This window comes from Anopheles coluzzii, chromosome 2 (assembly GCF_943734685.1).
Source record: "Anopheles coluzzii chromosome 2, AcolN3, whole genome shotgun sequence".
Classification (NCBI taxonomy): Eukaryota; Metazoa; Arthropoda; class Insecta; order Diptera; family Culicidae; genus Anopheles; species Anopheles coluzzii.
The window spans coordinates 39,487,219-39,512,734 of record NC_064670.1 but is presented as its reverse complement, the minus strand read 5'-3'; the positions used below and the strand labels follow the sequence as shown (position 1 = coordinate 39,512,734).

Below are 25,516 nucleotides of genomic sequence, written 5' to 3'. Positions count from 1 at the left end.
AAAAAAAAAAATTCCCCCAAGCCACCCATCGAAAAGGTGTCTTGCGTTGCCGTGGCCAGCGATTATGTGACGCAGTGCGGTAGTGAGTCGAATCCGAAATGGTGCAATTACGGTGTGCCGATTGTGACAGCATCATCAGCAGACAAAATGACAACGGGAAACTGGGAGCGAAGGTACCACGGGAAGGGCACGCGACGGCGGAGGTTACGAAGATCGCGCACCTCATCCACGTTCGCTGGCACCCTCGCTCGCGAAAGTGATTGTGTGAAGGCGTAATGTTGGCCGTTTTGTTTGCGTTTTCGGCCAACCGGCGGGGCCGGTGACGCGTAATGGCGATGCTGATGATGACCGTTCGCGATGGATGGCAATGGAAGGAAGACATTTCGCATTAGCTGCATAAATGATTACGCGAACGCGTCCGGAGAATGATGAGCGTGAGAAAGTTGGCAACTGGGTGGGTGAGACACACGGTGGTCACATTGCAGGAACCTGAAACGAAATTTATTATTTGTTTAATTTTGTCACCTGAAACGAAAAGCATAAGTTTGGGATGAAATATGGATTTTTTTGTAGTTGGTTTCTTTTAACTTGCTTTTTGAATAAAACTGAAAATAATATAAAAAAATATAAAACATAAAACATTTAGTCAAAATGAGGGGTTTCACCAAATTTTAGCTTTTCTACTAAACAAACTCTACTCTACTTGACATAAGTAATGATAACAAAACAACATATTGATCCTGGGAATCATGTTCTTTCCATACATACATCTTTCTATAACAGCTCTATGCCATTTGTCAAGTGTAAATGCGAATCCAAAGAACATGGATTTTAATGACATACTCATTGTATGGTACAAACAGCCGAATGGAATGCTCGTGTTCTCGGAACGGTGGTGTAATGCATGGCAAAGAATGTCAAAAACAATTCTACCACTTTTTGCCCATTACATCTGAGCGAATCCCCCCCCCCTGGCCTGCAAACATTTCATACACTAATGACCTAAAAAACAACCGCTCCAGCTGCATCATGTCCAAAAATCAGCCAGACTCCCCGCGGGTGTTCCAAGCGAACATTATTGCAAACTGTGGCTGTTTTTGTTTTGTTTTTGTTTTTTGTTTTTCAAACAAACCCCCAAGCACACACTTCTCACGATTTCGCACTGGAGGCCCTTCGTTTTGATCCTTCTTATTACAATTCCCAGCGCAAGCAGCTTGGCTCGCAGGCATGTCTTCGCCTGTCTGGGCCTTTCAAGCCCGACTGCTCGAGAAGCACTCCAGCCAGAGGTAAGAAAAATAACGCATTTACCAAAACATAACGCTTGCCGTCGTTCGCCGTGGCATTAGTGTACCCCTCAACGCACCCTGTCGAGTCCCCTCTGCGCCGGTAGGTTTAGAACGCAAACGCTCTCCCGGCCGCAGACCAACAGAACAGAATCCAACCGTCGAGATCGTGCTCGATTGCTGACGCGCGCAGTTTGTATGCGGGCGAAACGCAGGCAGGCCCTTTCCGATGTGCTCATCCTCCGCTCGACTCCGGGCTCCGGTGAGTAATCGCATCTAACAACCCGTTTATGGGTAGAATAAACTAAAATAAAACGATACATCTGCGCTAATAATGTTTCCCTCCGTTTTGGGAGAACCGTTGCGACGCACGCAACTGCAGACTGCGGGAGAGGACTGGAGGAAGAAGAGAGGGGCAAATTACAAGTTACCGCCATCGGGAAGCATTATGAACCCACGGTACCTCACCGGCAGTGGTTGCAGGGGAGCAGTGGACCGCGCATGACCGTGTTGCAATTCAATGTCAGCAATTTGTTAGAAAAATGTTCCGTGCAAAGGTCGATTCTGCGAACGCCGTTATCTGCGCTGGTGCTACAAGATGCCTTCCACCTTGAACCGTCCCGAACCGAACCTGCTGCATCCATCTATTGTTTCTATTTATTGTACCTATTTTGTGCTAATAGCCACCAGATGCAACATATGCCCCTTTTATTGCATATGTGCAGTTGAGAACAGAACCGTTCCTTGCGGTGCGTAGTCGGGGTCTGGGAAGCGGGGACAGGGAAGAGTGTCAGCACACGTCTGACACGGTTGTTGCGATACAGACCGCGGCCCAGACCGCGAACGATCGTCTACCGAGGGGTGGAACGGAGAACAGGGGGGTCTACGTACAAAGCGCAGACATTACCACCGATGCACCTTGTACGACGCGAGTCGCAGCTTGGGCAAGAATCAGGTGGATCAAGTTTCCTGATGCTGTGCGCCCCGATGCGCTGGCGGGGGAGCTCCGAAGGCACAAGGATGCTTGACACCGTTCTGCTGCTCTGTGGTGGTCATGGACAATTACACGTGCATACGCACGGACGGAGCTGCGATCACATTGCACGCCGATCTATCGACCGCTTCGGCTGGCGGATGACGTTCGACTTTCGAGCGTGGGAATGACAGAGAGGTGCACTGATCGCGGTGGTGGAGGATATTTATATTATTTGACTCTTCCTTACATGCGCACACACACACACACTCGACGCACACCGAGAGAACAACTGATCGCAACCGATCGTTCTGAAAGCTGCTGTTGCGCGCCTACAAGTCAGCGCGGTGCGGCTGTGGTTTGCGCCCCAGCAGCGAACAGGAGAAGGAGCAGTTTTATTGGCAGGTAATTACGGTTCCATATCGATTTCCTAATGCTACCTTCCTTGACGCGACCTGCACCGCGTGTAGCAACGGTACGTGCTCAGCGCATCCTTTGTCTAGTGGCTCTAGTCGCCGGTGGAGGGGGAGTCAATGCGAGGTTAAGTTATGGTAATACGCGACAGACATGTGAAGATAAGGAAAAACGGCCAATGAAAGAATGTATTTACACGCTCGAATAAACCAATCACTTGTCGCTGGTTTATGGTATTTACAGAGACAAAACCACAAACATATTTTGTTTTTTATCTCATTAAGATGTAGAGTCATGCCAATGCCCTGTTTCAAAAGCATAGCCGTATTTAATAAGACAGCATAAACAGAAAAAATACCGCTGGTATGTTGTTTTTTTGTTTTTAATTTATGATTTTTATGCAACAAAAAGCTCCTCGTGGTGTACTTAGATCCACGATGATTATATACCTATTATCTTTGCTTTCATTTGTAGAAAGAAAATCCGCTTAATGTCCGTTTAGCGATTTTAGTGATATTTATCCGCTATCAAATAAATATCGCTAAAATAGCAATATCTTCATATCGATACCAAATACTAAGATTGTAAGTAAAGACAAAATCAGAATCGTTTGTTAGTTTTATAGTTGATGTAACATATATTTTGCACTTAGACACGACAGAAACTTGACATGATGTTAGTCAACTAAATAAAATCTAAAAAAAATTCTTTAGGTCACATAATAATTCACTTGCTGTACTTGGTTCTTACTACTCTATTTCTTGTTGCAAAGATTTGTTTTTTTTTTGCTTCATTATTTGATATATTTTATTGTTGATTCTCTGAAAAAAAATATCAATAACAACAATAACTAGAATAACCACCAGCAAACAGGAGAATCTCAGATGTTTAATTAATAAATGAATTTAACCATTTACTAAAACAAAAACAAAAATACATCCGAAGCAGCATCAGAGACAGCATGAATCCCACGTGCTACATTTATTTGGTTGTTTGCCGTATAGTCAAATTAGTAATAAATTAGTTTCCCTATTTGGCATGACAATGATATTAATGATTGTTATTTTAAATAAGGCTAAAACGTATTGGCCAAAAAGTGCGAAACTATGTTACCACTAGAACAATTTAGCCTTTAATTAGAGGTTGAAAACTGTGTTTATTAATTTCATATCATTCTTTCAAGAATTCTTTCAAGAAGAAAATTTTGCCAAGTTATATTTATAACTGAAAAGCACACTTTTAAAATAAATTAAAACAATTGCTGTTTCTAATCAAATGCAACCATCGTTCCTCTTCGATCCAGCTTGGGAAAGCGGCTAAATAATAGCAATAATGATAACAAGAAACGTTCAATACACAACGCATATTTATCAAAAACTGATGAAATATACCTTATTTTACTGTCCGCCAAATATGAATGCTGTAAATAGCAATAGTACTATAATTACATTATTCTTCAATGATCTTTTGCAACTGTACACGCCTTGAAAAAGCAAAACCATCGCACATGAACGCTCCATACCAAACACGTACGCTCTCCCAATTTCACACCACGTAAATAAACGCAAAACGATTGCGTCTAATTCGGTGTGCACTTCGCGAACAAACGCGCTACAAGCTTTGCGCATTAATAATCGCGCATAACTCATTGCCAACCGATAATTGCTTTTCGCACCTCTGTGCGCCGCCCTACGGCAACTCCCGGCACGAAAAAGGACTGGGTTTGAATTCGCGTACACATATATTTTTGGTAATAACATGTGCCTCAGGTGCTCCCATTCCGAAGCACCGTCCGCATATGCTCTCTGGCCGATTAGAGCGTGGTGTGAACAGACACCACCGGCAGCATAATTGTACATTTGCTGCCACATTATGCTGTGCGTTTGGGAATGGTGCCGTTTTGCTTGCATTAATCGTCGCCCGCCGATCTTTGGCAGCCGCCCGCCGGTCCAACGGAACGGGTGTTGCCCCCATGCGAGGAAGGGATATGGTAAGCTGGTTGCGTTCTACCCGATTCAAGCTGCAACCTCACGTGCGGTGGTTCGTTGTGCGAGAGCATAGCAGACGAAATGGTGTAGCGATCTCACTTTCGCACTTTTCGCGTCGTGGCGCGTGTTGGGCTGGTGGACAGATCCATTTGGCGACGCGGAGATGGTAGCGTATCCCCGGGGCGAGCGGCGGAACGACTGCACCTAGCCGGCAAGCCACCAGGCGGGCAGAGCTCAGTCGTTGTTTTCGCTGCGATCTGTTCGCGTCTCGGTTTCGGCTGCTTGGCTTTCGGCGTCACGCGTGTAATACGCCCGTGTTTGGCTAGACTTGTTTGCGAGTGGTTGGTGTCGATTTGCTGTGCGGTTTCCGCTTCCTTTCACACAGAGTGCAGTGCTGTGGTGGTGTACTGATCGCGTCGATCGAGTCTGCGTGGTAAGGTCGTAGTACGACCAGGGGGGGACGAACGCGCTGTGACCGTTCACTGCGCCGTGTGCAGTTCGTGAGGGAACCGGTGAGTGCGGGCTTTACAGTGTTTTGGACCCGTTTCCCTCTCTTGCTCTCTCTCTCTCTGTGTCTCAATCTCGCTCCGTTTGAATGGAAGGTTAGAGAGCACAGCGTTTGACAGGGTTCGTCTTCTGCTTCCATCCGTACGCGTGCAACGCGGGCCATCGAACTCGTACTTTCATCGTCTGGACACTCAAGTTCGGGGTCTCCAGTCACGATCGCGCCTTGAACACGCAGACTCCTTTTTGCACAGGTTTCGCCACCGCATTTCTTCCCCTCTCCCCTTCCCCTTCCTACCTCAAGCGTGCTGGCGAACGTGAATATGAAAGTTTAAATCGAAATCCGGGCAACGTTTTTGTGCGACCCCAGCGGAAACAAAGAGCCAACCGTCCGGTTCGACCTGGTTCAAGTGCGGCCGTGCACCGTATCGATCGCGTAGGCGTTGAAGAACGATCCCGAAAAGGAAAAGGGAAGAAACAAAACCCCACAGTGCAACAACAGCGGCAGCAACAGCCAAAACAAAACAACCAAGCACACTGCAACGGGTCGCCAACTACACGTGTTAGAAACTCGACCACTCCTCAGCGGTCGTACAGCAAGGCGAAAGTGTTTTCGATGACTGGTGAAAAAGACTAAAACGCACGACGACGTCGATCAAGTCCTGAACACCCGCTCCTTGGAAGGTAAGCTCATGAATGCATGCACGCGGTGGTAGATTCGGGCGAGTCGCGGAAGGAAACCGCCCAGCAACAGAAACAATTTCATTCATTCATGTACAAAGACAATCCCGGACGTGGCGGGTGAGACCCAGCTGGCAAAATGGTAAATGGTAGGTTTCGGTGGCTATCTGAGGCGGCAGGTGCAGTGGTCCGTGTGGGCCGGTAGCCTGACCTTTGCAGTGTTTAGCTTCCAGATCCGATCGGAACGATCGCGGAACGGCACCCAGACTACAAGCCGACCGCGGGGTGATCGTTCAAATGATTAAGATCTCAGATAAACTGTACGTGCAACTCGGGTAACTCTTGGGAAGGGGTAAAATGGTTGGAATGCTGTAGTGCTGAAGAGTGGTTTGAATCCGTCGGCCCTGTCCGGTACGATTATCGGGACACGTAGGGGCGCACGTGTGGGTCAAACGTTTTAACTTTCGACAGAGAAATAAGTAATCGGTTTGCATTGATATCCCAAAATACCACAGTGCTTGTTGAACGAGTATTTTTTATTCAAATTGTTAGCTTAAATTGTACGAAAAAACACAGTTGTTATGTTTGAATTCCCTGTATTGGTATATTCTCTAACTATTGAAAATTTCTTTCAGCAGTTTAATGGACACAAATACAGATAAAATTGGAAGCTTCCCCGTTTTCACGGAATCCTATCAAATCAGTAGCAGAAAAACTCCAAAACATTTGTTAATACTGAATTCTAAACGATTGGGTAGATATATGACCATGTTAGCAATTTACCAAAATCTAATCTGACAATTCTGGTGGCAAAAAAAGACATGTTGTGGTCATCTTTGACCCAGAACGGACGCAGCAATGCTTCAATAGACAAAATATTGTTTACAAAGTTTTACAAGTCACTTGCAAATGAAAACATTGGGGCCCTTCACGATTCTAGTCAGCTTTTTGTATGGAGTTTGACAGTTGGAGGCTGAAATCATGTAAACACTCCATAGAAAACCACACACAAAACTAGCCTGCGATTTTCAGTCTAGATTATTCTAGCCTCAAAGCTAGAATTAGATTCTAGAATTAGAGTACCGAGAATTAGAGTACCTGCTCGAAAAATGGCAAAACAAGGTGGTGTTTACATTTATCCCAAGGTACATTTAAGAGACCAGGTGATGGAATATAGAATCAAAGTGTATGTAGTCCAGGTGGTCTCATAGCATGTTTTTTATAACCAAATTTGAACATCACTTTTTGACAGAACGGGTGAAAACTTTTGCTCAAACAAGCTTTCTAGAGGCTTGACGAATGCAAAACACTCTTAAAGTCTTTATTTAGAACGATGAAAATCAGTCTTCTTAATTCATACACCTTGAGATTATCCCACCTGTATATTATACCGACTTAGATAGCTGCTCGAAAACTGCAATACAATACAAACAGCTTACATGCTGAAATTTCAGCCAAAGAACTTAAAACGGAAAGGACCCCATGGTTATTCGCCACGTGCAAAATGTTATTCCACATAGACATTTGACATTTCATCATCATAATAATTTTTAATTTCTTCAGCATGATTTTCAACACGGCTCAAACTGGATTGAGTTTCACAGTTCTTTGTTATATGTTGAGAATCATGCGTTGAAACTGAAATTTCATTTTGAAGCAATTACACAATTTGACAGCTGATGAAAAACATCTTGGAGGTCGAGAATAATGATGTGCATATTCGAAAGTGACTTGGAAAACCCTGGAGTTGAATGGAGTTGAAATTCTTCTTCTTCTTTGGCTCAACAACCAATATCGGTCAAGGCCTGCATATACCCACTTGTGGGCTTGGCTTTCAGTGAATAATTGATTCCCCCTCATAGCAGGATAGTCAGTCCTACGTATGGCGGCGCGGTCTATTTGGGGATTGAACCCATGACAGGCATGTTGTTAAGTCGTACGAGTTGACGACTGTACTACGAGACCGGCAGTTGAAATTACTTCATTTAAAAATACAAATCCATAATTAAAACTAGAACTTTGGAATTAATTACTCCATATACCTAAAGATTCAATCGTTTTGAACATATGCGTAAGAATTGTTTGACAATAAACGTACGTTGTTATCAAATACCAAAATCATAGTTCATAATTCAATTCACTAAAAAGAAAAAGGGGTTTCTTCATCGATTTCTTGTTGACCTTTTTTTCACCAATCGCTCAGTAAAATTAAATTCGCTACTAGTTTTATGTGGATTTATAAGCATTTCCTTTGAGTTTCCTCACTACGATTGAGCAAAGATCACTACCGTTCGATATAAGGGAGTTCTGCATTGTTGAGAAGATTGTGGTCTATCTAAACTTTGCATCGCTGCAATAAAGAATTCCTTTGTAAATGAGAAGTTTGCTTTTTTTAATGTGCTTACAAGTATTTTCCGTAGAAAATAAATGTTTTGCTGAACAAGATATTTAAAACAATTCATTACGAATGAGGATTGATCGAATGATCCATACCAGAAGAAGTACCAGATTGCAAGAGTAATAATCATAAAGATTTATATACCGATTTATATACAACTCAAAAATCATTATGACAAATGGAGATTTTAGTTCGCAAAACAAATAAGAAATTGAGGCAGACACGGCCCAACAATTCAGACAGTATATGTGCGAGACACACATAAGCCACTCATCTTTTCCACCTCGCGACGGCTCTGCTGTACAAGCCAGGTTGAATGTTTAGTTTCGACCATCTCATTCGAAAATCGTTGTATCATTGAAGTTGAGCTGTTGAAAAATCGTTTCATCTCATTGAACCACTGGGGGTTAATACTGGGGGAATAGTAAGTGAAAGTCTTAGAACAACCACCATCATTAATCGGCCTGATCGACGGTGCAATTCATTGACGCCCTCACAGTAACCTTTCTCTCATCTTTGCTCTCTGTCTCTCCCGCTTCCCCATCTGCCTTTGGCGCTGCTCTTGGTGCCATTACCCGCGCGGCCTCCCAATAGTATGGCCGTTGGCGTTGTGCGTGTAGCGCTGGCATTGGTGTAATGTCGATGTAACGACACTGGTTGCGCGCTGTTATGACATTTTATTGCCCGCCAGTTACAGTAGTCACTGCGTCTGCAGACCCCTTCTGGTCGGGATCCGGCCCGGGCTGGGAAGAGGAGCCGCAACGCGATGGGACTGCGCCAACGGAAAGCAGTGCACATCGGGCGCATGCCCACACTTTCACCTACGTGAAACGAGATCAAAGATCATGTGACAAAGTGGGCAAACGTTGCCGTCAACACGTGTGTATGTGTGTGTGATTGCGAGGGTAATTGTAAAAATTTCATTTCATCATCATGTACGTTTTGCGCATGTAGGTGGTCCCGCTTCTGGACGGTTCCTGGATTGTTTTGCGTTGCTTCTACAGGGCTGGGAGAGAAGGGAAACACTCACCCATTAACATTGTTTTGGACTGGGTAGTGCAGCTTCCTAGTGCAACCTTTTCCATCTACTGCCACACACAAACACACACACAAATGCAGCCTGTGCTGTTCGATCGGAGTTCAGAGTAAGTCATCTGCCGGAGGAAATTCCCCCGCGGGAGTTGCAGGATTCCAGGCAGTGAAATGGCAATTTCTCACATCGCGTGTTAGATGGCCGGTACGCGTGGCGTGGGAAATGCAAATTTCTAACGGCTCTATTGGCTGCAGCGACAAAGCGCAATTTTATTGCCATCCCACGAACAGACGGGTGGGGGAGGGGGAGGGAGGAAAGTCTTCGGATGCGAATGGTCGTAATCTATGGTTGCTGTACATGCAATTCATCTGTTAGCGGTTAATGTGAGTTGCAACGACTTCGGTCGGTGGCCAGCGCGGAGTAATGACCGGCTGGGGGTTTAATTTTTTAATATCCGATAAATGCAATCACGCTGTCGATCGGGGGGGCATTTCAATCCGGGGAGGCTATAATTTATGACGTATTGTTTGCGGAAATGGCTCTCTTCCTCGATGACCTTTGGACATTTCGATAAGAATGAGAGAAACTTTTGCAAATGTACCCAACTGAAAAGGGAAGGGATTGTTGTCTAATTGTTTTATAATAAGCCAATAGCTAAATTGATATGACTGACCTCTGAATGAGTATGAAATGTATTTTTAAAAATTAATAAAACAATCCATTAACTGCAAATGATTACAATTTCTTTCCATTTCGATGTCCCACTTGTGCTCCCATACTCACTTAATTTTCCCTACACCCAGTAAGACTTCTGCACTTCGCCCAATGTCTGTCTTTCGATCCATCTTAAGATAATCAATCTTAATCGACCACGAGCTCCATCAAAACGACCACAGCAGGACACGGGTCTTTTAAACCCATTCAAACAAACCCTCTATCGTCAAGCTGCCCCTACGGTGATTCTACGTCCGTTTTGGCCGGCCAGTGTACGGAACTGAAGGTGCACTTTCAATTTAGCTAAACGAAGTAAAACAAAAGCAAATGGGAAAGATAAATCCGAGAGGCCAAAGGGCCTCTTTGAGGACGTGAGGGGAAAAGATGACTCATCAGATAACTCGATCAATTTCGCTTTCGCACGAAACGGAATGGGGCGTTTAGGAAGACGCTAACTGAAGCTCACCGGAAGACTGCACTGCTGCCCAGTGAGTGAGGCAACGTGCAGCCGTCACTCTAATGCCTTTTGCTTGAATGTTGTTTGCTGGTGCGCTGTGAACGAAGCAATGTAAAATGGGCGTTTGGGTCTGTGGCAAGGTTGTTGTGCCGTGATGTACAGCATCTGATGCGAGATTGAGAAGGAAGAGAAGAGAGAGAAAAAAGTCACTGGATGGAGTGGTTGGGGGTCGGTAAAGTGGATTCCACCGTACAGCAAACTTCCGAAACCTCGAATCATGCATGCACCGATGCACGGCAAGCTGTCAGCTCGTCTCGATCCTCCTTGAGTGAATTGTGTTTGTAGCTGTTGACGTTTAATTGGGAAGAAACGTAAGCTCGCACAAAGAATTTCAGAAATTATTTTGTCCAAAAAATATGCTTAATTTGAGACTCCTATTGCACATGACTGTGCAACACTGAACCTTCCAAACAGCTGTCCATTTGACTGCCCTTCACTCAAATACAACCTTTTTCTCCTAGGGCCGTCTTGTGAACAAACGATAAAACCCTTTAAAGGAACAGAAGAAAAAACCTGCCCCAAACCGGCGATCATCCAGCGATCCGAATAATCCGAAAGCCACACGCTCACCGAGGTAGACAAACGCAAATTAGAAACGACGTAATGGACGCGGGAGATCGGTAACGGATACGCTTTGCTGCCGCATCCAATCCAGCGCAGCGCTCGTCGCTTCACAACAGCCAAGGGATCATCCATTAAGTTCCTATGCTCCCCTGCTTTTGCTCGTGGTTCCATTTGGCGAAAGGCCTCGAGGGAACCTTCACCGCAGTACGGCTCCGTGAAGCGTGCGCCAAACGGGATCACTGCTCCAAAGCCAGCGGAGGCACTGCACTGAACGGTTACGGGTGGGAGAGATGAATCTTTGGAGACGTGTCGATAATAATTGCCCGTGTGCTCGTGGCGTGGAGTTTTATGCTTTATTTCAAACCATTTTGCTCCTCCCAATCTCCCACAGTCGTGGAACGCTTTTGACGGTCACGAAGCATCATGAAGAAGGATGTGACGAATCGGCGCTGTGTCAGCGATGGTCATTAAACATGTTTCGCCCAATTTCTTCCACATGCAACAGAGCGAGCTTTCGTTTGCATTCGGAAAGAATAGCTTTATCGGCAACAGGGTGTAAATGTGACATGCTACACGTGCAAGATTAATACCACCACGTAAAGCGTGAAACTGTTCTTGATGCAACCACAAAATGCCTCAGAACTTGATTTTTTCCAACACAACCATCACTAGAACGGTGTCATTTGCCGACTACTGCTGACTGCTTTTGGTTGGGACCGAGCGACAAAAATCATCATCTCGATCCGACGCGAGGCTAATCCGACACTAATCTGTAGCTTCTGAGCACGATTACAGCAACGGTACTCGTCGGTCGGTGGTGGCGCACTAATGCGGATTGATGGCATCCCAACTCGGCCCTATCGGGAGTTGGTGTACAATAACAAACACAAACAACGGAAACAGCGAAAAGAAAGCATCGGATAAGCAGCATCAGCACACTGGTCGAGAAATTAACTCATCTCACCCTCGGCCTCCAGATGCGGCTAAAGGTAGAAATGTAATCTTCTTTGTAATTCATGCACCATTACACAGTCATCGAGTGACACGTTAAGGTTGCCTGGTGAATATAAATCGCTACGCTCTGCCCTCATATCCGCAGGCGAAAGGCAAGTTCTTTTCCTTAAATCTATCGTTCGAATTAAGGTATGAAACGAAAGAAGAAACGATTCTGCTAAACGAGGGAAAGAAACGGAGAGCGACACCCCAAACATGCACATGAATCGGAACCGCGTGATTTGAGCCGTTGGTTTGTAGATCGTGCTACATAAATCACCGAACAGGATGCGGAGCACTGGCAAAACGCGCGAGCTTAGGTGACTTAGAACGGACCTCAGCGTTTTGTGTGTTTTCGTTCTTGCACACAATCGTATCCCTCGTTTCAGGCGCTGCCGTGTAGACGACATTCCACTGTTAACGTTCGCCCTTTTCCATTTCCTCCGCGGTGACGGTTCGGCAAGGGATCGAGAGCCTGAGAAAATTGGATTCGATTGCCAAGGTACACATGCTTTCGTGTCGGTTTTCGATCCACCCACCGTATCGAATAGCTCTAACCTCAAAACGTCAACCACGGAAGAAGGGAACGTTCTTGTCCGTGACGTTCTAAGACGTTCTGGGTTGACGTTCTTTAAAATGGGGTTTGGCTCGATCTGCATCGAACCCGAACCGAATTGGCTAAGCGATCGTGCCCTTCTAGCCCGTCCCGGGGGACAAGAAGCAGGCCGGCAGGGTGAAATAGACAGCAGCTCCATTAGTGTTTTACCGGTCGCAATCCTGAACTATGCGCGCGGTCGTGACATTCGGCGAACCCGCGGGAATCTTTCCTCCCCTTTCTGTTTTCGCATTAACCTCCACCGTTGGAAAACAAAACCGGACCGCATCCGTTCACTCGTGGTGTGGCCGAATGTTTCATGACGTGTTCTTGCACTGCTGCACGTTGGGAAAGTTGTAGGTGCAGATATGGCGACATTCTTCCACCCATGCACCATGCACCACCGACTCCGCGTGGAATCTCGATCTCGGGGCGGGTGCAACGATCGCTGGGAAGGTTTCCCCAAGTGGCCGTCGTGCTGATGCACTGTGGCTTGAATTTATGATTGCCAACGCGAAACGGGTGGTCCGCACCACTGAAGAAAGCAGATCCTGTGTAAACAGCGTTTCGCTTCAGAAAGGTGCTTCCCGATGGTGCAAGTGGCTTGTTTTCGGCGCAAAATCGTTTTGTCATATTCACTTGTTAAACAACGCGCGTGATTAATGTTTTGACATCCTGCCGTGATTTGGGAAGGGCGGTGTGCCTTCAAAACACACGCCTAAGTGTTGTGAAGAAGGATGTACAGTGTCTTACGCCAAGGGAGGGAACTTGGTGGTAGGTGAGTTGGTAGTGAAGGGTATAAAGATACACATACCGCATGATATATCATCCCACCAGGATACGGCCAGTGGTTGACAGAGCCGATTGCAAAATGTGTGACCTCTTTGCCATCATCAATCATGCTCGGGAAAGAAGTTGACCCTTTTGCTAAGGACGTTGAACCGAATGAAAGCGAGAGAAAGCGATGCAATGATTTGTTGAGCCCCACACAGTTCTGTAACATGTGCATATTTTTCTTCAAAGCTGTGAAATGTGTCATCCCCACTTTTGACTTACTGTAGTTTTTTTAGTGATCAGGTTATGAGAATGGATACTAAGAAAGAATCTGTTACAAAAGATGTGAAATTAATTATAGTTCTGTTTTTTTAAGAGGTGTTTCAATTTTCATTAAATTTCTTCATGAATCATGAAGTGTTGTGTTTGATTAACAAAAGCTTTAAAAACGCTTTTGTAAATTAAAAAAAGGAAAAATAAAATCTATTACTTGCATTATAGCAGTAATAAAGATATATTGAATTTAATACATTTTTAGATTGATTATTAGAGATAGCAGCGATTTTCATCTCTTTACTGATAGCAAGTAAGTCTGCCACCATATTTGTGATTTTAATGGATTCAACTGTTTTGACTAGAGTCGAATATTTTATAATAAGAGAAATAGCACAATGCTTAATGGAGTAATGTTATTTATTAGAGTCGTCCTCGATTGATGGTTTGTTTGCCGAACGGATGTAAATGATGATTAAATATGATATATTAGAATGTTTTTCGATACATGTTGCTATCATAATTTCAATTGGTTCCCAAGTGGTGTGCCCAAATGATTCCTTAACAATCATCCTCTCAAGCGCTGGTTGGGAAACTCAACAAATGGTGTGCAAACTGACGAGGTACCCAACAAAAACAGACCTAAGCAGTGATGTCAAATTGTAACTTTTAAGCTATTTAGCATATTTTTATATTTATTCTGGTTCACTGTCAGCCATTCGAATAATTTATAAATTTTGTTTACAAAACGATACAATATTGTTGGTACAATACATTCCGAAGGACCTTTACGGGGAAGTTAATTTCCAGCTTCCAGCGTCACGTTCACCACTGATCAACATGAATAGCTGCTTAATATAGAAATACCGAACGCAATTGGATTTCATGGAACTGCCCCATTGAGCGCGGTCACACAATCGCTCTCTACCGCTAATCGAATGTCATTCATCCAGTGGAGGAAAAAAAAAGCTACATGAAGCTCTGTACCGTGCCAGTAAACGGGGCAATCTCCGCTGGGAAGTGAATTTATCCCGTAGGGTACTCCCGTGTGCAGCTTCCCAAATGGTCAACACACCCTACGCACGTGTTCAGCGGTGGTCTAGGTTTGGCATGGCATGCTAGCGGGACCGGGCGCCCCACAACAAGCCCCATCGAGGGTGCGCAAGAATTGCTTTGATCTTCTCACGGCACGCTAGGTGAATGGATTCTATTCATCACCTGCGTGACAGCCCAGATTTGACCTGTCATGCGGAGGCTCAAGTGGACGGCTGCCTGCACCAGCCTGCTGCATCCAGCCTGTACCTTTGCGGGTGAACTTTCGAACTATCAACCGCAGCCGGGCCAGCTCGAAGCGTACAGCGTCCCGCACACGAAGGGCTTTCGCGAGATGCACTCTCACTTCCACTACACTGTCCGCATGCGAGTTCTTTCGAGCAGCACGATCAGGGCTGGCTGCGGCTCGGGGGAAACGGCGAGATCAAGATAGACAATTTGCTTCGGTAGGCCGAAGGCGCTGGCAGTGAGCACGATGCATCAACGCGTCGTCGATTTCTTCCCTCGGGATCCGAGCAAGAATAAGGCCCTCCTGATGCTGTTTGAGGCCCTGAGATGCGGTGGTGCTGATGATGATGATGATGATGCATTATCGTCATGCAAATGGTGTTCGAGTACGCAGGTCGAACAACGATGCAGATGCAGATAAGCACACCATTACGAACCGGTGGGAGGCCGGGCGCTGCACGCAACGTCTTCTTCGTTGCCCTGTCGCTCACGGGCAGTAAGTGCTTCGTGCGCCTGGTCGGTAGGGCAGTTAGCGCGCGTCGTCAAAAATGTGCGAACGACAAGAAATTAGACAGGTCGCTGCGTGGCGGTGATGCGCGAACATCGTCCACTGCGGGTTGTGCAGTAAAGGTGCGAAAAAGTGCACAGAGTTGCTGCACGGTGGGAATGTAACGAATTGCATGTTGGTCACAATAGCTGAACAAAGCTTCGAGCGATGCAGTTTCTTTGAAGTTCCTAGTAGCGTTAAAAAGTTTAAACTCATTGTATATTAAATAGCATAACCGAAGAATATCGTCTGAAACCTATGTTATAACATACTCTTTTATCTCAAGCGGTCATAATAAGTATCATCTGTTATAATGTGATTTTAATTCCGCTTAAAATTGTCATAGATCTTGACAAAGCAGTATTTTTACAGGATTATTCAATCCAACTACACACACATGAACGAGTTAAATACATCTCATGAATATCGAACTTGATCGATATTTGATTTTTAGGGTGGGATCTTATAACTGTATTTATTAGTCCTAATTTATTTATTATTATCTGATTAGGAACGTTCCCACAAGCCATATCTTCGCAAATCTTTCTCTCTCTCCACCAGAAACAAGTGTAAAAAATGATTCGTCAATATGTTTGCGTATACACAACGAGTCTTCGTTGGATACAATTATCGTAATTTAACAAAATAATTCGTAAAACACAGGTTCTTGTTGCAACAAATGCACAATAAACAACGGTCAGAACACTTAGGGCTAGAGAACGATAAAAAATACGTTAAATCACAAAAAAGTGGGATATTTCTCTGGACTTGTCAAAAGATTGCAAGCAAATCAGCCATACCGGTGAATTTGTTCGTCAAAAAATATTCGTCGTTCATGAGTGGACAGGGTTGTACCACTAGGTTGGGCAGCACAAAACCTAGACTTTTTTTAATTTTTGTTCTAGAGGACTATGGAATGAATGGAAATGAGCATCGCGGAGAACGTTCCCGAGAACGAACGAGTTCACCGATACGGATGAATTTTCTAGCAGAATATGTCGTGTGCGAACGCGACTATTCAGCCGTACCACTCGTTCGTAGTTCACTACTCGTTCGTCGCAAAACATTCGCCGCTCTTGAGTGGACAGGGTTGTATCACTAGGTTGAGCAGTACAAAATATAAATGTTTTTCTAATTTTTTATCTTAAGGGCTATGCAATGAGTGAAAGTGAGCGTCGCGGCGAACGTTCCCGGAAACGAACGAGTTCACCGGTACAGCTGATTACTAAAAAAATCAAAGAATGTTTCCAGGGAAATGAATGAGGAAAAACGAGGATTAGAAACTGACGAAATAATTGATCTCACTGGATCTTTAAATTGATGATTCAAGTTCATAAAAAGGAACCAATTAGGCATGAGGTCAAAAAGGGAGGTTCGTTATACACGGGAGCTCATTACACACGCGAAATACGGTAAGTTATCATGGTGCATTATCATGCTATTGGTCAATTGATCTGGCCTACTATAATTTCTACAACGAATCTTTGGAAATACCATGGCAAAATATGACCTCTGACATTTTTTTTATATTTGACGATTTTCTAATGTTGGGGATGTGGTCTTGAAAACTAATAAATGTATGCTTCTTAAGCAGTCGACCATTTGATAACTTACTGTAGCCTTTAAGCCTAAGATACTACCATCTACCAAGATATACAGATGCAGGCTTGCTGGACTTATTTATGGCACAGCAGTATTACCTACGAGACGGATCCATGATGGGAATGAAAACTACCTTTGCTAAGCTGGTATAGAATTGACGATTACTATCTTATTATACGAAATGTGAAATTATAAAGCTGTAAACGTGCGCTTACATCAAGTGATCTTCTGTCGTCATTAAATAAACATTAAAGTCTAATGTATCTTAAGGCGCTGTCCTATAACAATCCCACAGTCCAAAGAAACAACAACATCATACGAAGCTGCAACCACACTCAAAGCTAGAGCTTCAGCCGGGGAAAAGCAACACGATGACGTCGCCCTATGTTAGCCGCATGTACCCAGTGTCACGCTCGTTGTCGAACGGCTCAAACCGAAACGTGCGGTGGGGACTAATGTTTCACTTTAAACAAGACAAGAAGACAGAAGGTGTTAAAATGTGAATTAGATAATCACGCCAAGTGGAGACGGGATCGGGACGGCGGGACGGCGCGGCACGAATTAATCAAACGCTCCTAGTCCAGCGTCACCTTACCGCAGTGCTTACACTGACCCACACTGGCCGACAGTGCTTTTCCACTGCCATTGGCAAACTTATGCCATTCGCACGACGACGCATCCGTCCTCAAGGAGGATGCCATTCGAGAGCGTGTTAGTACACTAGACCTCTCGCTGCTCACCACACACAACGACCGTCTGCTTCTGGCATAGCAGGTACCCGGCCAGCATGCTAGCAGTTCAACGGTGAAAGGCATCGCAAGCCATCGGTAGGTCATAGCGTAAAAGTGGCGGACTCGCGGGGGTTGGGGCGTTAAAAAAAAGCATACTAAAAAACAGCGCAACGCAATAGCAAAGGCACCAACCATCCGAGTGGCCAACAATCCCGAGTGGCTTAGGTTCAGATTACGCAAATTATCGCCGGTGGGAAGTGTTGCGTGTGTATGTGCTTTGCAAAAGGGAAGAAAGCCCAATCGCCTCTTTTTTATGGCTCTTATCGCTCAACTGGTGGTGCGTTTGCGCAATCGATCTTCACCTGGGCGAAGAGGGTCGACTTTTCTCTGTATTATGTTTGCAGGTTTGTGCGTATGTGTGTGTTTTTTCCTTCTTTTTTGCACCAAATGATTCGTTTCGGCAAAAAAAAAAAAAAACAATGTGCACCACGCATTAGGGACAAATAATTCTACGGCGTAGCAAATCGGACGCAAAAAAATGCTTTCAATACGCATTTTACGATCATTATTCGATGACCAATGGGAATGAAAGAAGAAGAAGAGGAAAAAACACATTTTTGTAACGATCAAATCCGTTGTACCCGCGGGCACCGCTCTTTTAGCTTATTATCCATTTTTGGTCTAAATGGGATGGGGAAAGGGATGAAAACACTACACCAACCCGTGAACCCGGACAGCCGCAGACGGCCATATTCGTGCACCAGCCTCAAGCCATCAAAGTTTGCGGGTGCGCCTGATACCGATGCAACCAGGGTGCTTGCGCGAACACCCGGGACTGTGTCCAATTTTGCATAATAATTTAAACACTAAAGCATGCGAAACAGAACCGAACGGGAGGGTGTTGCTCGCTTGTGTACGAGAATCCCGTTTTTTTTGCTTGCGACGCGTCGCTCACCTGTCATTACAAGCGACACGAAACAGAACGCAGACGTGTTCCCGGGAGCGGTAGGGAAAACGAGAAAGACACGGTCAGATTAAATTGTCCCGGAAGCGACCAACATCCTTCCCTTGGTGGTGTCCGTTCGTGCCGAAGAACGAATGGCGCCCAGTCTTTTGACAGAGCATGAGAATAAAGCTCCAATGTGGTTCTTCCCTGCCAGGCCACGGACGGTCGGGTACGAGGGACAGCGCTGTTTACTCGGGTGATCCTTGTCATTTTCCTGCCGGTGTGATTACAGTGGTGCACCTCTACCCCTTGAAGCACACAAAATCCATCCAGCGTGGAAATGATTATCGAAACCGAACGTAATTTGTCCGGTTCGGGGGAACAGGCAAATGAAGGTGGGAAGCGATAAATCCTTCAGCCCTGACGAGGCGTTAAAACACGGGACAGAGGTGACAGCATGCCAAACCGCAGGAATCAATTTCGATGCAACGAAGAGAGCATGGAATGACGTATTCGCGCAAAACTTGTACCGACAAAAAACGCGACACGAAAAAACGTGGGCCAATGATTCAACCACATTGAACGGGGATGTGATAAAACCAAAATCGCAACAAAAAAACAAGAAACTGGCATATTACGACCATTAACATATTTCGCGTATTAAAGTACTCGCAGCCCGGCAGCAGGAGCAGGAGTGAAATTGGACGTGAACCGAGGGGGTCATGTGTCCCAGTCGGGCCAACGTTGAGCCGTGGAAGCATTTTGTATCACCCGTTTTCGGAATTTCGGTAGCGCAATGTTGAAACTCGCACAATGGACGGATATGCTGGGGTGCTTTCGACCGACGAAACGTGTATTCGCGTCCGCTCGTTTCATTCGTCGTGGCAAAATATGAGCGTGAAAACAAAACGCCAGATAATCAACGGTAAACACGTGAGATGCGGCGGTGTACCAGCAGCGCAGCTGAGAGCGCCCGCCCTCCATCCCGTGCACATTAGCGCGATAATTTTACACATGAATATTGCATTAAATTTTAATAAATTAAGTTAACTCGCTTCTGGTTTTTCGTTAGCATTTTTTGCTGTTGTTTTGTTTTGATGTGTTTTTTCGCTACCAGCTTTACTTATGTTTTATCATTTTATCACCGCCGCAAACGGGCCGGGTCTGCTCTGTATACGGCGAGCGTGTGCACATGTTGCTGCTGCTGCTGCCGGTACGCCGGGTCGGGCACGAATCGAAATAGGAAACCTGAACTGCATCTAACAGGACAGGACCATTTTGTATCTTCTGCTCTGCCCCAGCGACACCAGGGGGAAAGGTGTTAACGACGCTGCTGGGATCGAATTTCTGTCGCCTGCACCGGTTGGGTGCTTCCAAAACTCGTGCGCTTGTTTGTTTTCGTTCGTATATAGCAAAAAAAAGGCACACGATTCGAGCACTGTTCGGCACTATCGGGGTGGCACGGTGCGACCAATCCATCTGCCACCATCTCACCCACAGTCGAGCACTGCTCATTAAAGCAATGCTAAGCTGTCACACGTTAGCACGGACAGCGGCAGCGTGCTTTTGCTGAGCACCACGAAAATCAGTAACACTCCACCTTCACCACCCACTTTCTACTGCCGGGCCGGGGACGGGGGTACGGTGGCCACAGCGCTAGATGCCTTAAAAATCCACCTCCGGCGGGCTGCACGGGGTAAGAAATCAAGAAATAAAATGGATTAAAATTAATTAATGCCATTAAAAGCATCACGCCGGCGTGGCGCTTAGGTTTAGGCGGCTGATCGCTTTGATCGCTTTGATGCCCGAATCGGCGCCCCCATGCGCGTGGTCTCGCCAGCTGAACGGAGCATTCCGGCCGGGTGGTGCTGCAGCCAACGCGAACGGCAGCCCTCGTTGCATTTGCATGTGCACGCCGCGAGCAGCCGTGTTGGTGTCGTGCGCTAACAATAAAGCTAATAATAAAATCGTTGCATTTTAGCATTTGTAAGGCTGAGGAATTGGGTAGGAATTGATATGGTTTTGTGTTCGTTGTGTGTGTGTGTGTGACCGAAATTCCAACCTCCAACGGTTACGGGCTGTCGGCAGTGGAGCAACCGATAGCTTCAGCCAATACAAAGCGAACGAAACGAAAGGGAGATGAGAAAAAGGGTGCCCCAAAGACTTGGTTTGCTAATCGTGGTGGCTGGGCTGTAAGCAAAGGAACAGAGCAGACGCAGCAAACGCCGTGATTAGAATGTAGGTTTGGAGGTTTGTTTTTTCGTTCGTTAACCGTTCCATTCTTCCCCGTCCCAGACACTTAATTGGATGGCAAAGAACATCTGCCGACCTACATAGCCGGCTGTTGCCGTTGACAGCTGGGGCGGCTCTGGTGTGCGTTCTGGTGAACGGGAAGCCTTTCCGGAGCCTTCCATGCTGGACGCCATTGATGATTCATCGCCCGACTGTGCTAACCTTGGGGTACGGTTTCACAGTGGTCGTTTGAGACGTTCCAGAAGCCCTTTCAAGGTGGAGATGAAAGAGATTTAAGACGCTTTGTTTTACAAGCAGATAAAACGGATGGAATATGTGTAAAGGGAAAAGAACAACTTGAAAGCCGTGTTCTGGGACACAGTTAATGATGCTGTATTTGATGTTGGTTTCCTTTTGTTCGCTAGATTAGTCAGTTCATTTGTTTTTATTTTATTTTTATTTTTTAATAACGAACCGCATTTTAATTGAATTAGCGTCTAAAGTTTAGAGATTCCCCGTGGTACAGTCGTCACATCGCACGACTGAATATCCTGGTCCAAGTCCAAGTATGTACTGAAACCACCATACATAGCGCTGGCTACCCTGCTCTGGGTCATCAATAAGTCACTGATAGCCAATCCCATTGATGGTACAGACAGACCTTGACCAACTACGAGTGTAAATTGTAACTAACATCAATAAAAACAGTTTTTGATCAAGAACATATACAAACGGAACAGTTATTTTGTTTATATGAACAACTTCTTGAATATTAGGTTATTAGCGATAGAAAAAAATGATTTAGAACCTGTTTTAGTGACTATTATTGTATTAGTACAGTTGTGTTAGAAGCTAGTAATGCTAGTTAGTTATCCAGTGCATCGAACAGAGATATAAAATAGCAAATCTTTGACTTAAAGTATGAACTATCTAATACGAATTTTTAAGCTTAATTACGTTATTTTATACGTTGCCATATATTTTTATGTACTTTTTTTAATCAATGAAAAAACAAAATATTTGATTTAGTGATACCCCACTAAAAACGCATGCTACAATTTGATATGATTTACTTTTCTTATCCATTAGCGCTATATAAGCCCGTCCTTCATATAAAAACAATAACACAGCACTTGATTGATTGCAATGAAGTTTCAAGCAGTCTCTTTTCCCACATCCCCATGATCGAATGTGTCATTTGCAATTAGTGTCTCATATATTGACGTGATCAGTATCACAACAGCAAAAATACCAACCCTAAAAGCCGTCGTTACACACGGTAAGCGAAAAGGTTTCAAACCAGTCCAATGAAGCACAGCCGAATAAAAAAGTGTAACAATTTCTTAACACAAAACATACACCCGCTGCACTCTGTACTGATTATGTTGGGGGCAAAATGGGGTCTTGAACTTACCCCACACACAGGCGCTCGCGCGCGCACCCCACCAAAACTTTGGCCAGCCACCGGTTGACATTTGTGGTCGGGGCTGGTTTGAGCACGGCTCGGCACAATTGGAGAGAGAGAGAGAGAGAGAGAGAGAGAGAGAGAGAGAGAGAGAGAGAGAGAAGGAAAGGGATTTATTTGCAAAAAGTGCAAGCAACAAGCAACACGGTGGGCGAAACGCTCGATAGACACTACGAGCGATGCAGATTTGTCTGCTCGTCTGTTGACATATTAGCGCTAAGGAGCGTATCCTATTACATTCGACCCTCTCTCATCCCTCCGCCCCTCCGTCCGAAAACACTCGGCAACGCTGTTTTACACCCTTTTGGTGTCGTTTAGCTTTTCCCTCTGCGGCACTGCGACCGATTCGTCATTTCCGTAAAGCTGTCCGTTTTGCTTGGACCCGATGTGAACCCGTTTAGTGGAGTGTAGAAACAGAGACACAACCGAGCTCAAATCTTGTGACTCCGAAAGTGTATGTGTGCGTGTGTGTGTGTGTGGGTTTGCAACCAGTAATTAAAAACAAAATTATTACCAGGCATAACTCGGTGCCGCAAAATGTGGTGTTGAGATGAAGCAGGAAGATACGAGCTTGCAGACGTTATATTTACTCTTATTTATTGCATGTGAAGAGCACACCTGTGCAGTAATTAAAACAATGTTAAAGACCTTCACTAATTGTTTATCAAGGATGCATCCTTTTCGGAAGACGTTAAAAGGAGACAAATGATCTTTTGTCTTATGTGTGTGTGGTGATATGAATATTTCGTAAAGTGAAGCATTGATGTGCTTGCTCATAATTTATGAGCACGACGAGCTTTTCAGACAAATCAAAAGATACCAACAACTGGCAATTATTATCTCTCCTTCAAATAAACAAAGAAAACATGCTACACTTGCATCATTTTTTTGTGAGCGAGCCCTTTTAATGTGATAATAATTACCATTCGGTCCATTTGTCATCTTTTGACCATCGTCCAAGCACTGTCAACCTTCAGCGATCGCTCGAAACCAAGCATGGACGCTCAGGAGCAGTGGGCAGCAACTTGCACGTCGCCGATGCTTCCTGTTTCCAATTAATCAAATTTTGGTCCACGTAAATCAATTCAAACCCACCCTGAAGGAGTGAGATGAAAATGGTACTTTTCATAATTACTGCCCCAAGAAGTTGGTCACCCATGCTTGCAGCTCATCAGCATCAAGCAACTGAAGAGCATCTCACTGCTCATCATCATCTCCACCTCTGTGGGCAATGTCGTTCGTTTGTTTTTTCACTCCTTTCCCTCACCGGCAGCTGCGGACTACCCGTTTCTCATCGGACCGCGACTACCTTTTAATCAAATTAAATTATCGACTTTCATGAGGGCAATTAATAACTGCACAGGGCTGCACTTTGCTTCACCGTCAACGCGCCCATGCGCGTCCCAAAGCTCGCCTTATTGCCAGCTCAGTGCCCAACTACCCGACGGTATAGACGACCCGTTTGCTGTGGGCAACGAGACGCCGCCCGTCCCATTGATGGCTGGGAACGGCAATCAGGTCGGGTCTTTAAATCAATTCTCCCCTGCAATCAAACCGATACCCACACCCACACCCGGATCGATGACAGCGAAGCTGGCCAATGAAGAAAGCTGTCCGCGCGCGTTCGAAAAGCTACAGCCAGGCACCGCGTCGCCCGAGCCAAGCAAGACAACACCTCGACCCGACCAGGGGGCCAGCAGGCTCGGCCTTACACGCTCGGCACAACAAAACGGTCGCCAGACTAAATGCACGCCAATGCGGCAAACATGTGTAAACAGTATGTTAGTTTTATTAATCACCTAACCGTTGGTGGCGATAGTGGTGCATAAAACAAAGGAGCCTTTTAGAGCTGAAAGGAAGCAGCGCCATTTGAAATAATTGGAACGTTCGTCGGTCTGAACCGTGGACCTCCCGCGTTCTGGGTGGTGAAATATTGCACTCAAATTCTTAGCGAGCAGAGGGTAGGAAGGTGAAAGATTTGCATAGTACGAAGCGATTTGGTTAAGGTTGCTCCATAGAAGGGGTCGTTATTGGCAGTCAATCATTCACCGCAGGTGGGAACGATTGGCACGCGAAGAGAAAAAGGCCTGACTCATCTAGGTCCATGCGAAAGTGGTTTGTTTTAGTCGGAGTTAAGCACGAATTGTACATGAATAGATTACGGTATTTTTTTTTAAATCCATTTATTTGTTGTTGTGTGTAATATTTCCGTCTTACAAATTTTGTAAATATCAAATTTGCTTGGGAAAGGTAAGCTATGCTCTATTCATTTTTGTGTTTACTTATTTCTATGGTTCATCGAACAAGCCGAAACTTTCAGGTTTATGCGAAGGAAGACCGCCAAATTCTTTTGAAAACAGTAGACGAATAATTTGTTCAGCAAACCATTACTTTTGATAATATGTTGCATTTGTATTGCTATCAAACACATCTTAAAACGATACAAATATTGTTCTTTTACAATCATTTGGTTATTAGTTTCGCGATTAATTTCAAGAGAAGTATTACATACCTAAGATTTTAAAAAGTCTATACAATTGAAGTGCAGAAAATACCGTTTGTAATACAACGTACATCATTAAAGCTGATCGTGCTGGTAATTCGATCATAAAAAACATTTCTTCTGGTTCCTTGGTCCATGGTTGAACGAGATAATTCCAATCGTTTATATTTATGTCTATCACTAGCAAAGCAGATTTGCCACAAGTTTGCTCTCTAAATTAGATTTTTATTGCACCAAATCGATGGAATTCAATTTCACTATTAGCACGTACCAATGGCTCACTAAAGCAGTCGTAATCAATTTCTTCTAACCACGGCACTACCGGGTTGTCGACGATAGCTTAGCAGCGAGTGGGAGTGCAAAATGGGTACTGCTCGATCAAAAAGTAGTACACGATTGGACCTAGCGTAAGCGGAAGGGAGGCCCGAGCTGCTGGTGATAGTGTTAATCCGCTCGTGTCATAGTTGGACGAAAGTATCATGCGGCGTACGGTACGATTTCAGTA

At 45.0% G+C, this 25,516-nt stretch overlaps 1 protein-coding gene across 1 annotated transcript in view; it reads left to right on the top strand.

Annotated features, from left to right (window-relative positions):
- The first annotated feature begins 4,703 nt into the window (after positions 1-4,703).
- LOC120951713 (ras-related and estrogen-regulated growth inhibitor-like) overlaps positions 4,704-25,516 on the top strand; it is a 50,270-nt gene continuing 29,457 nt past the window's right edge. Inside the window, exon 1 of the mRNA XM_049606014.1 lies at positions 4,704-5,846. The gene's annotated coding sequence lies outside the window, so the exon portion shown is untranslated. The remainder of the gene's footprint in view (positions 5,847-25,516) is intronic.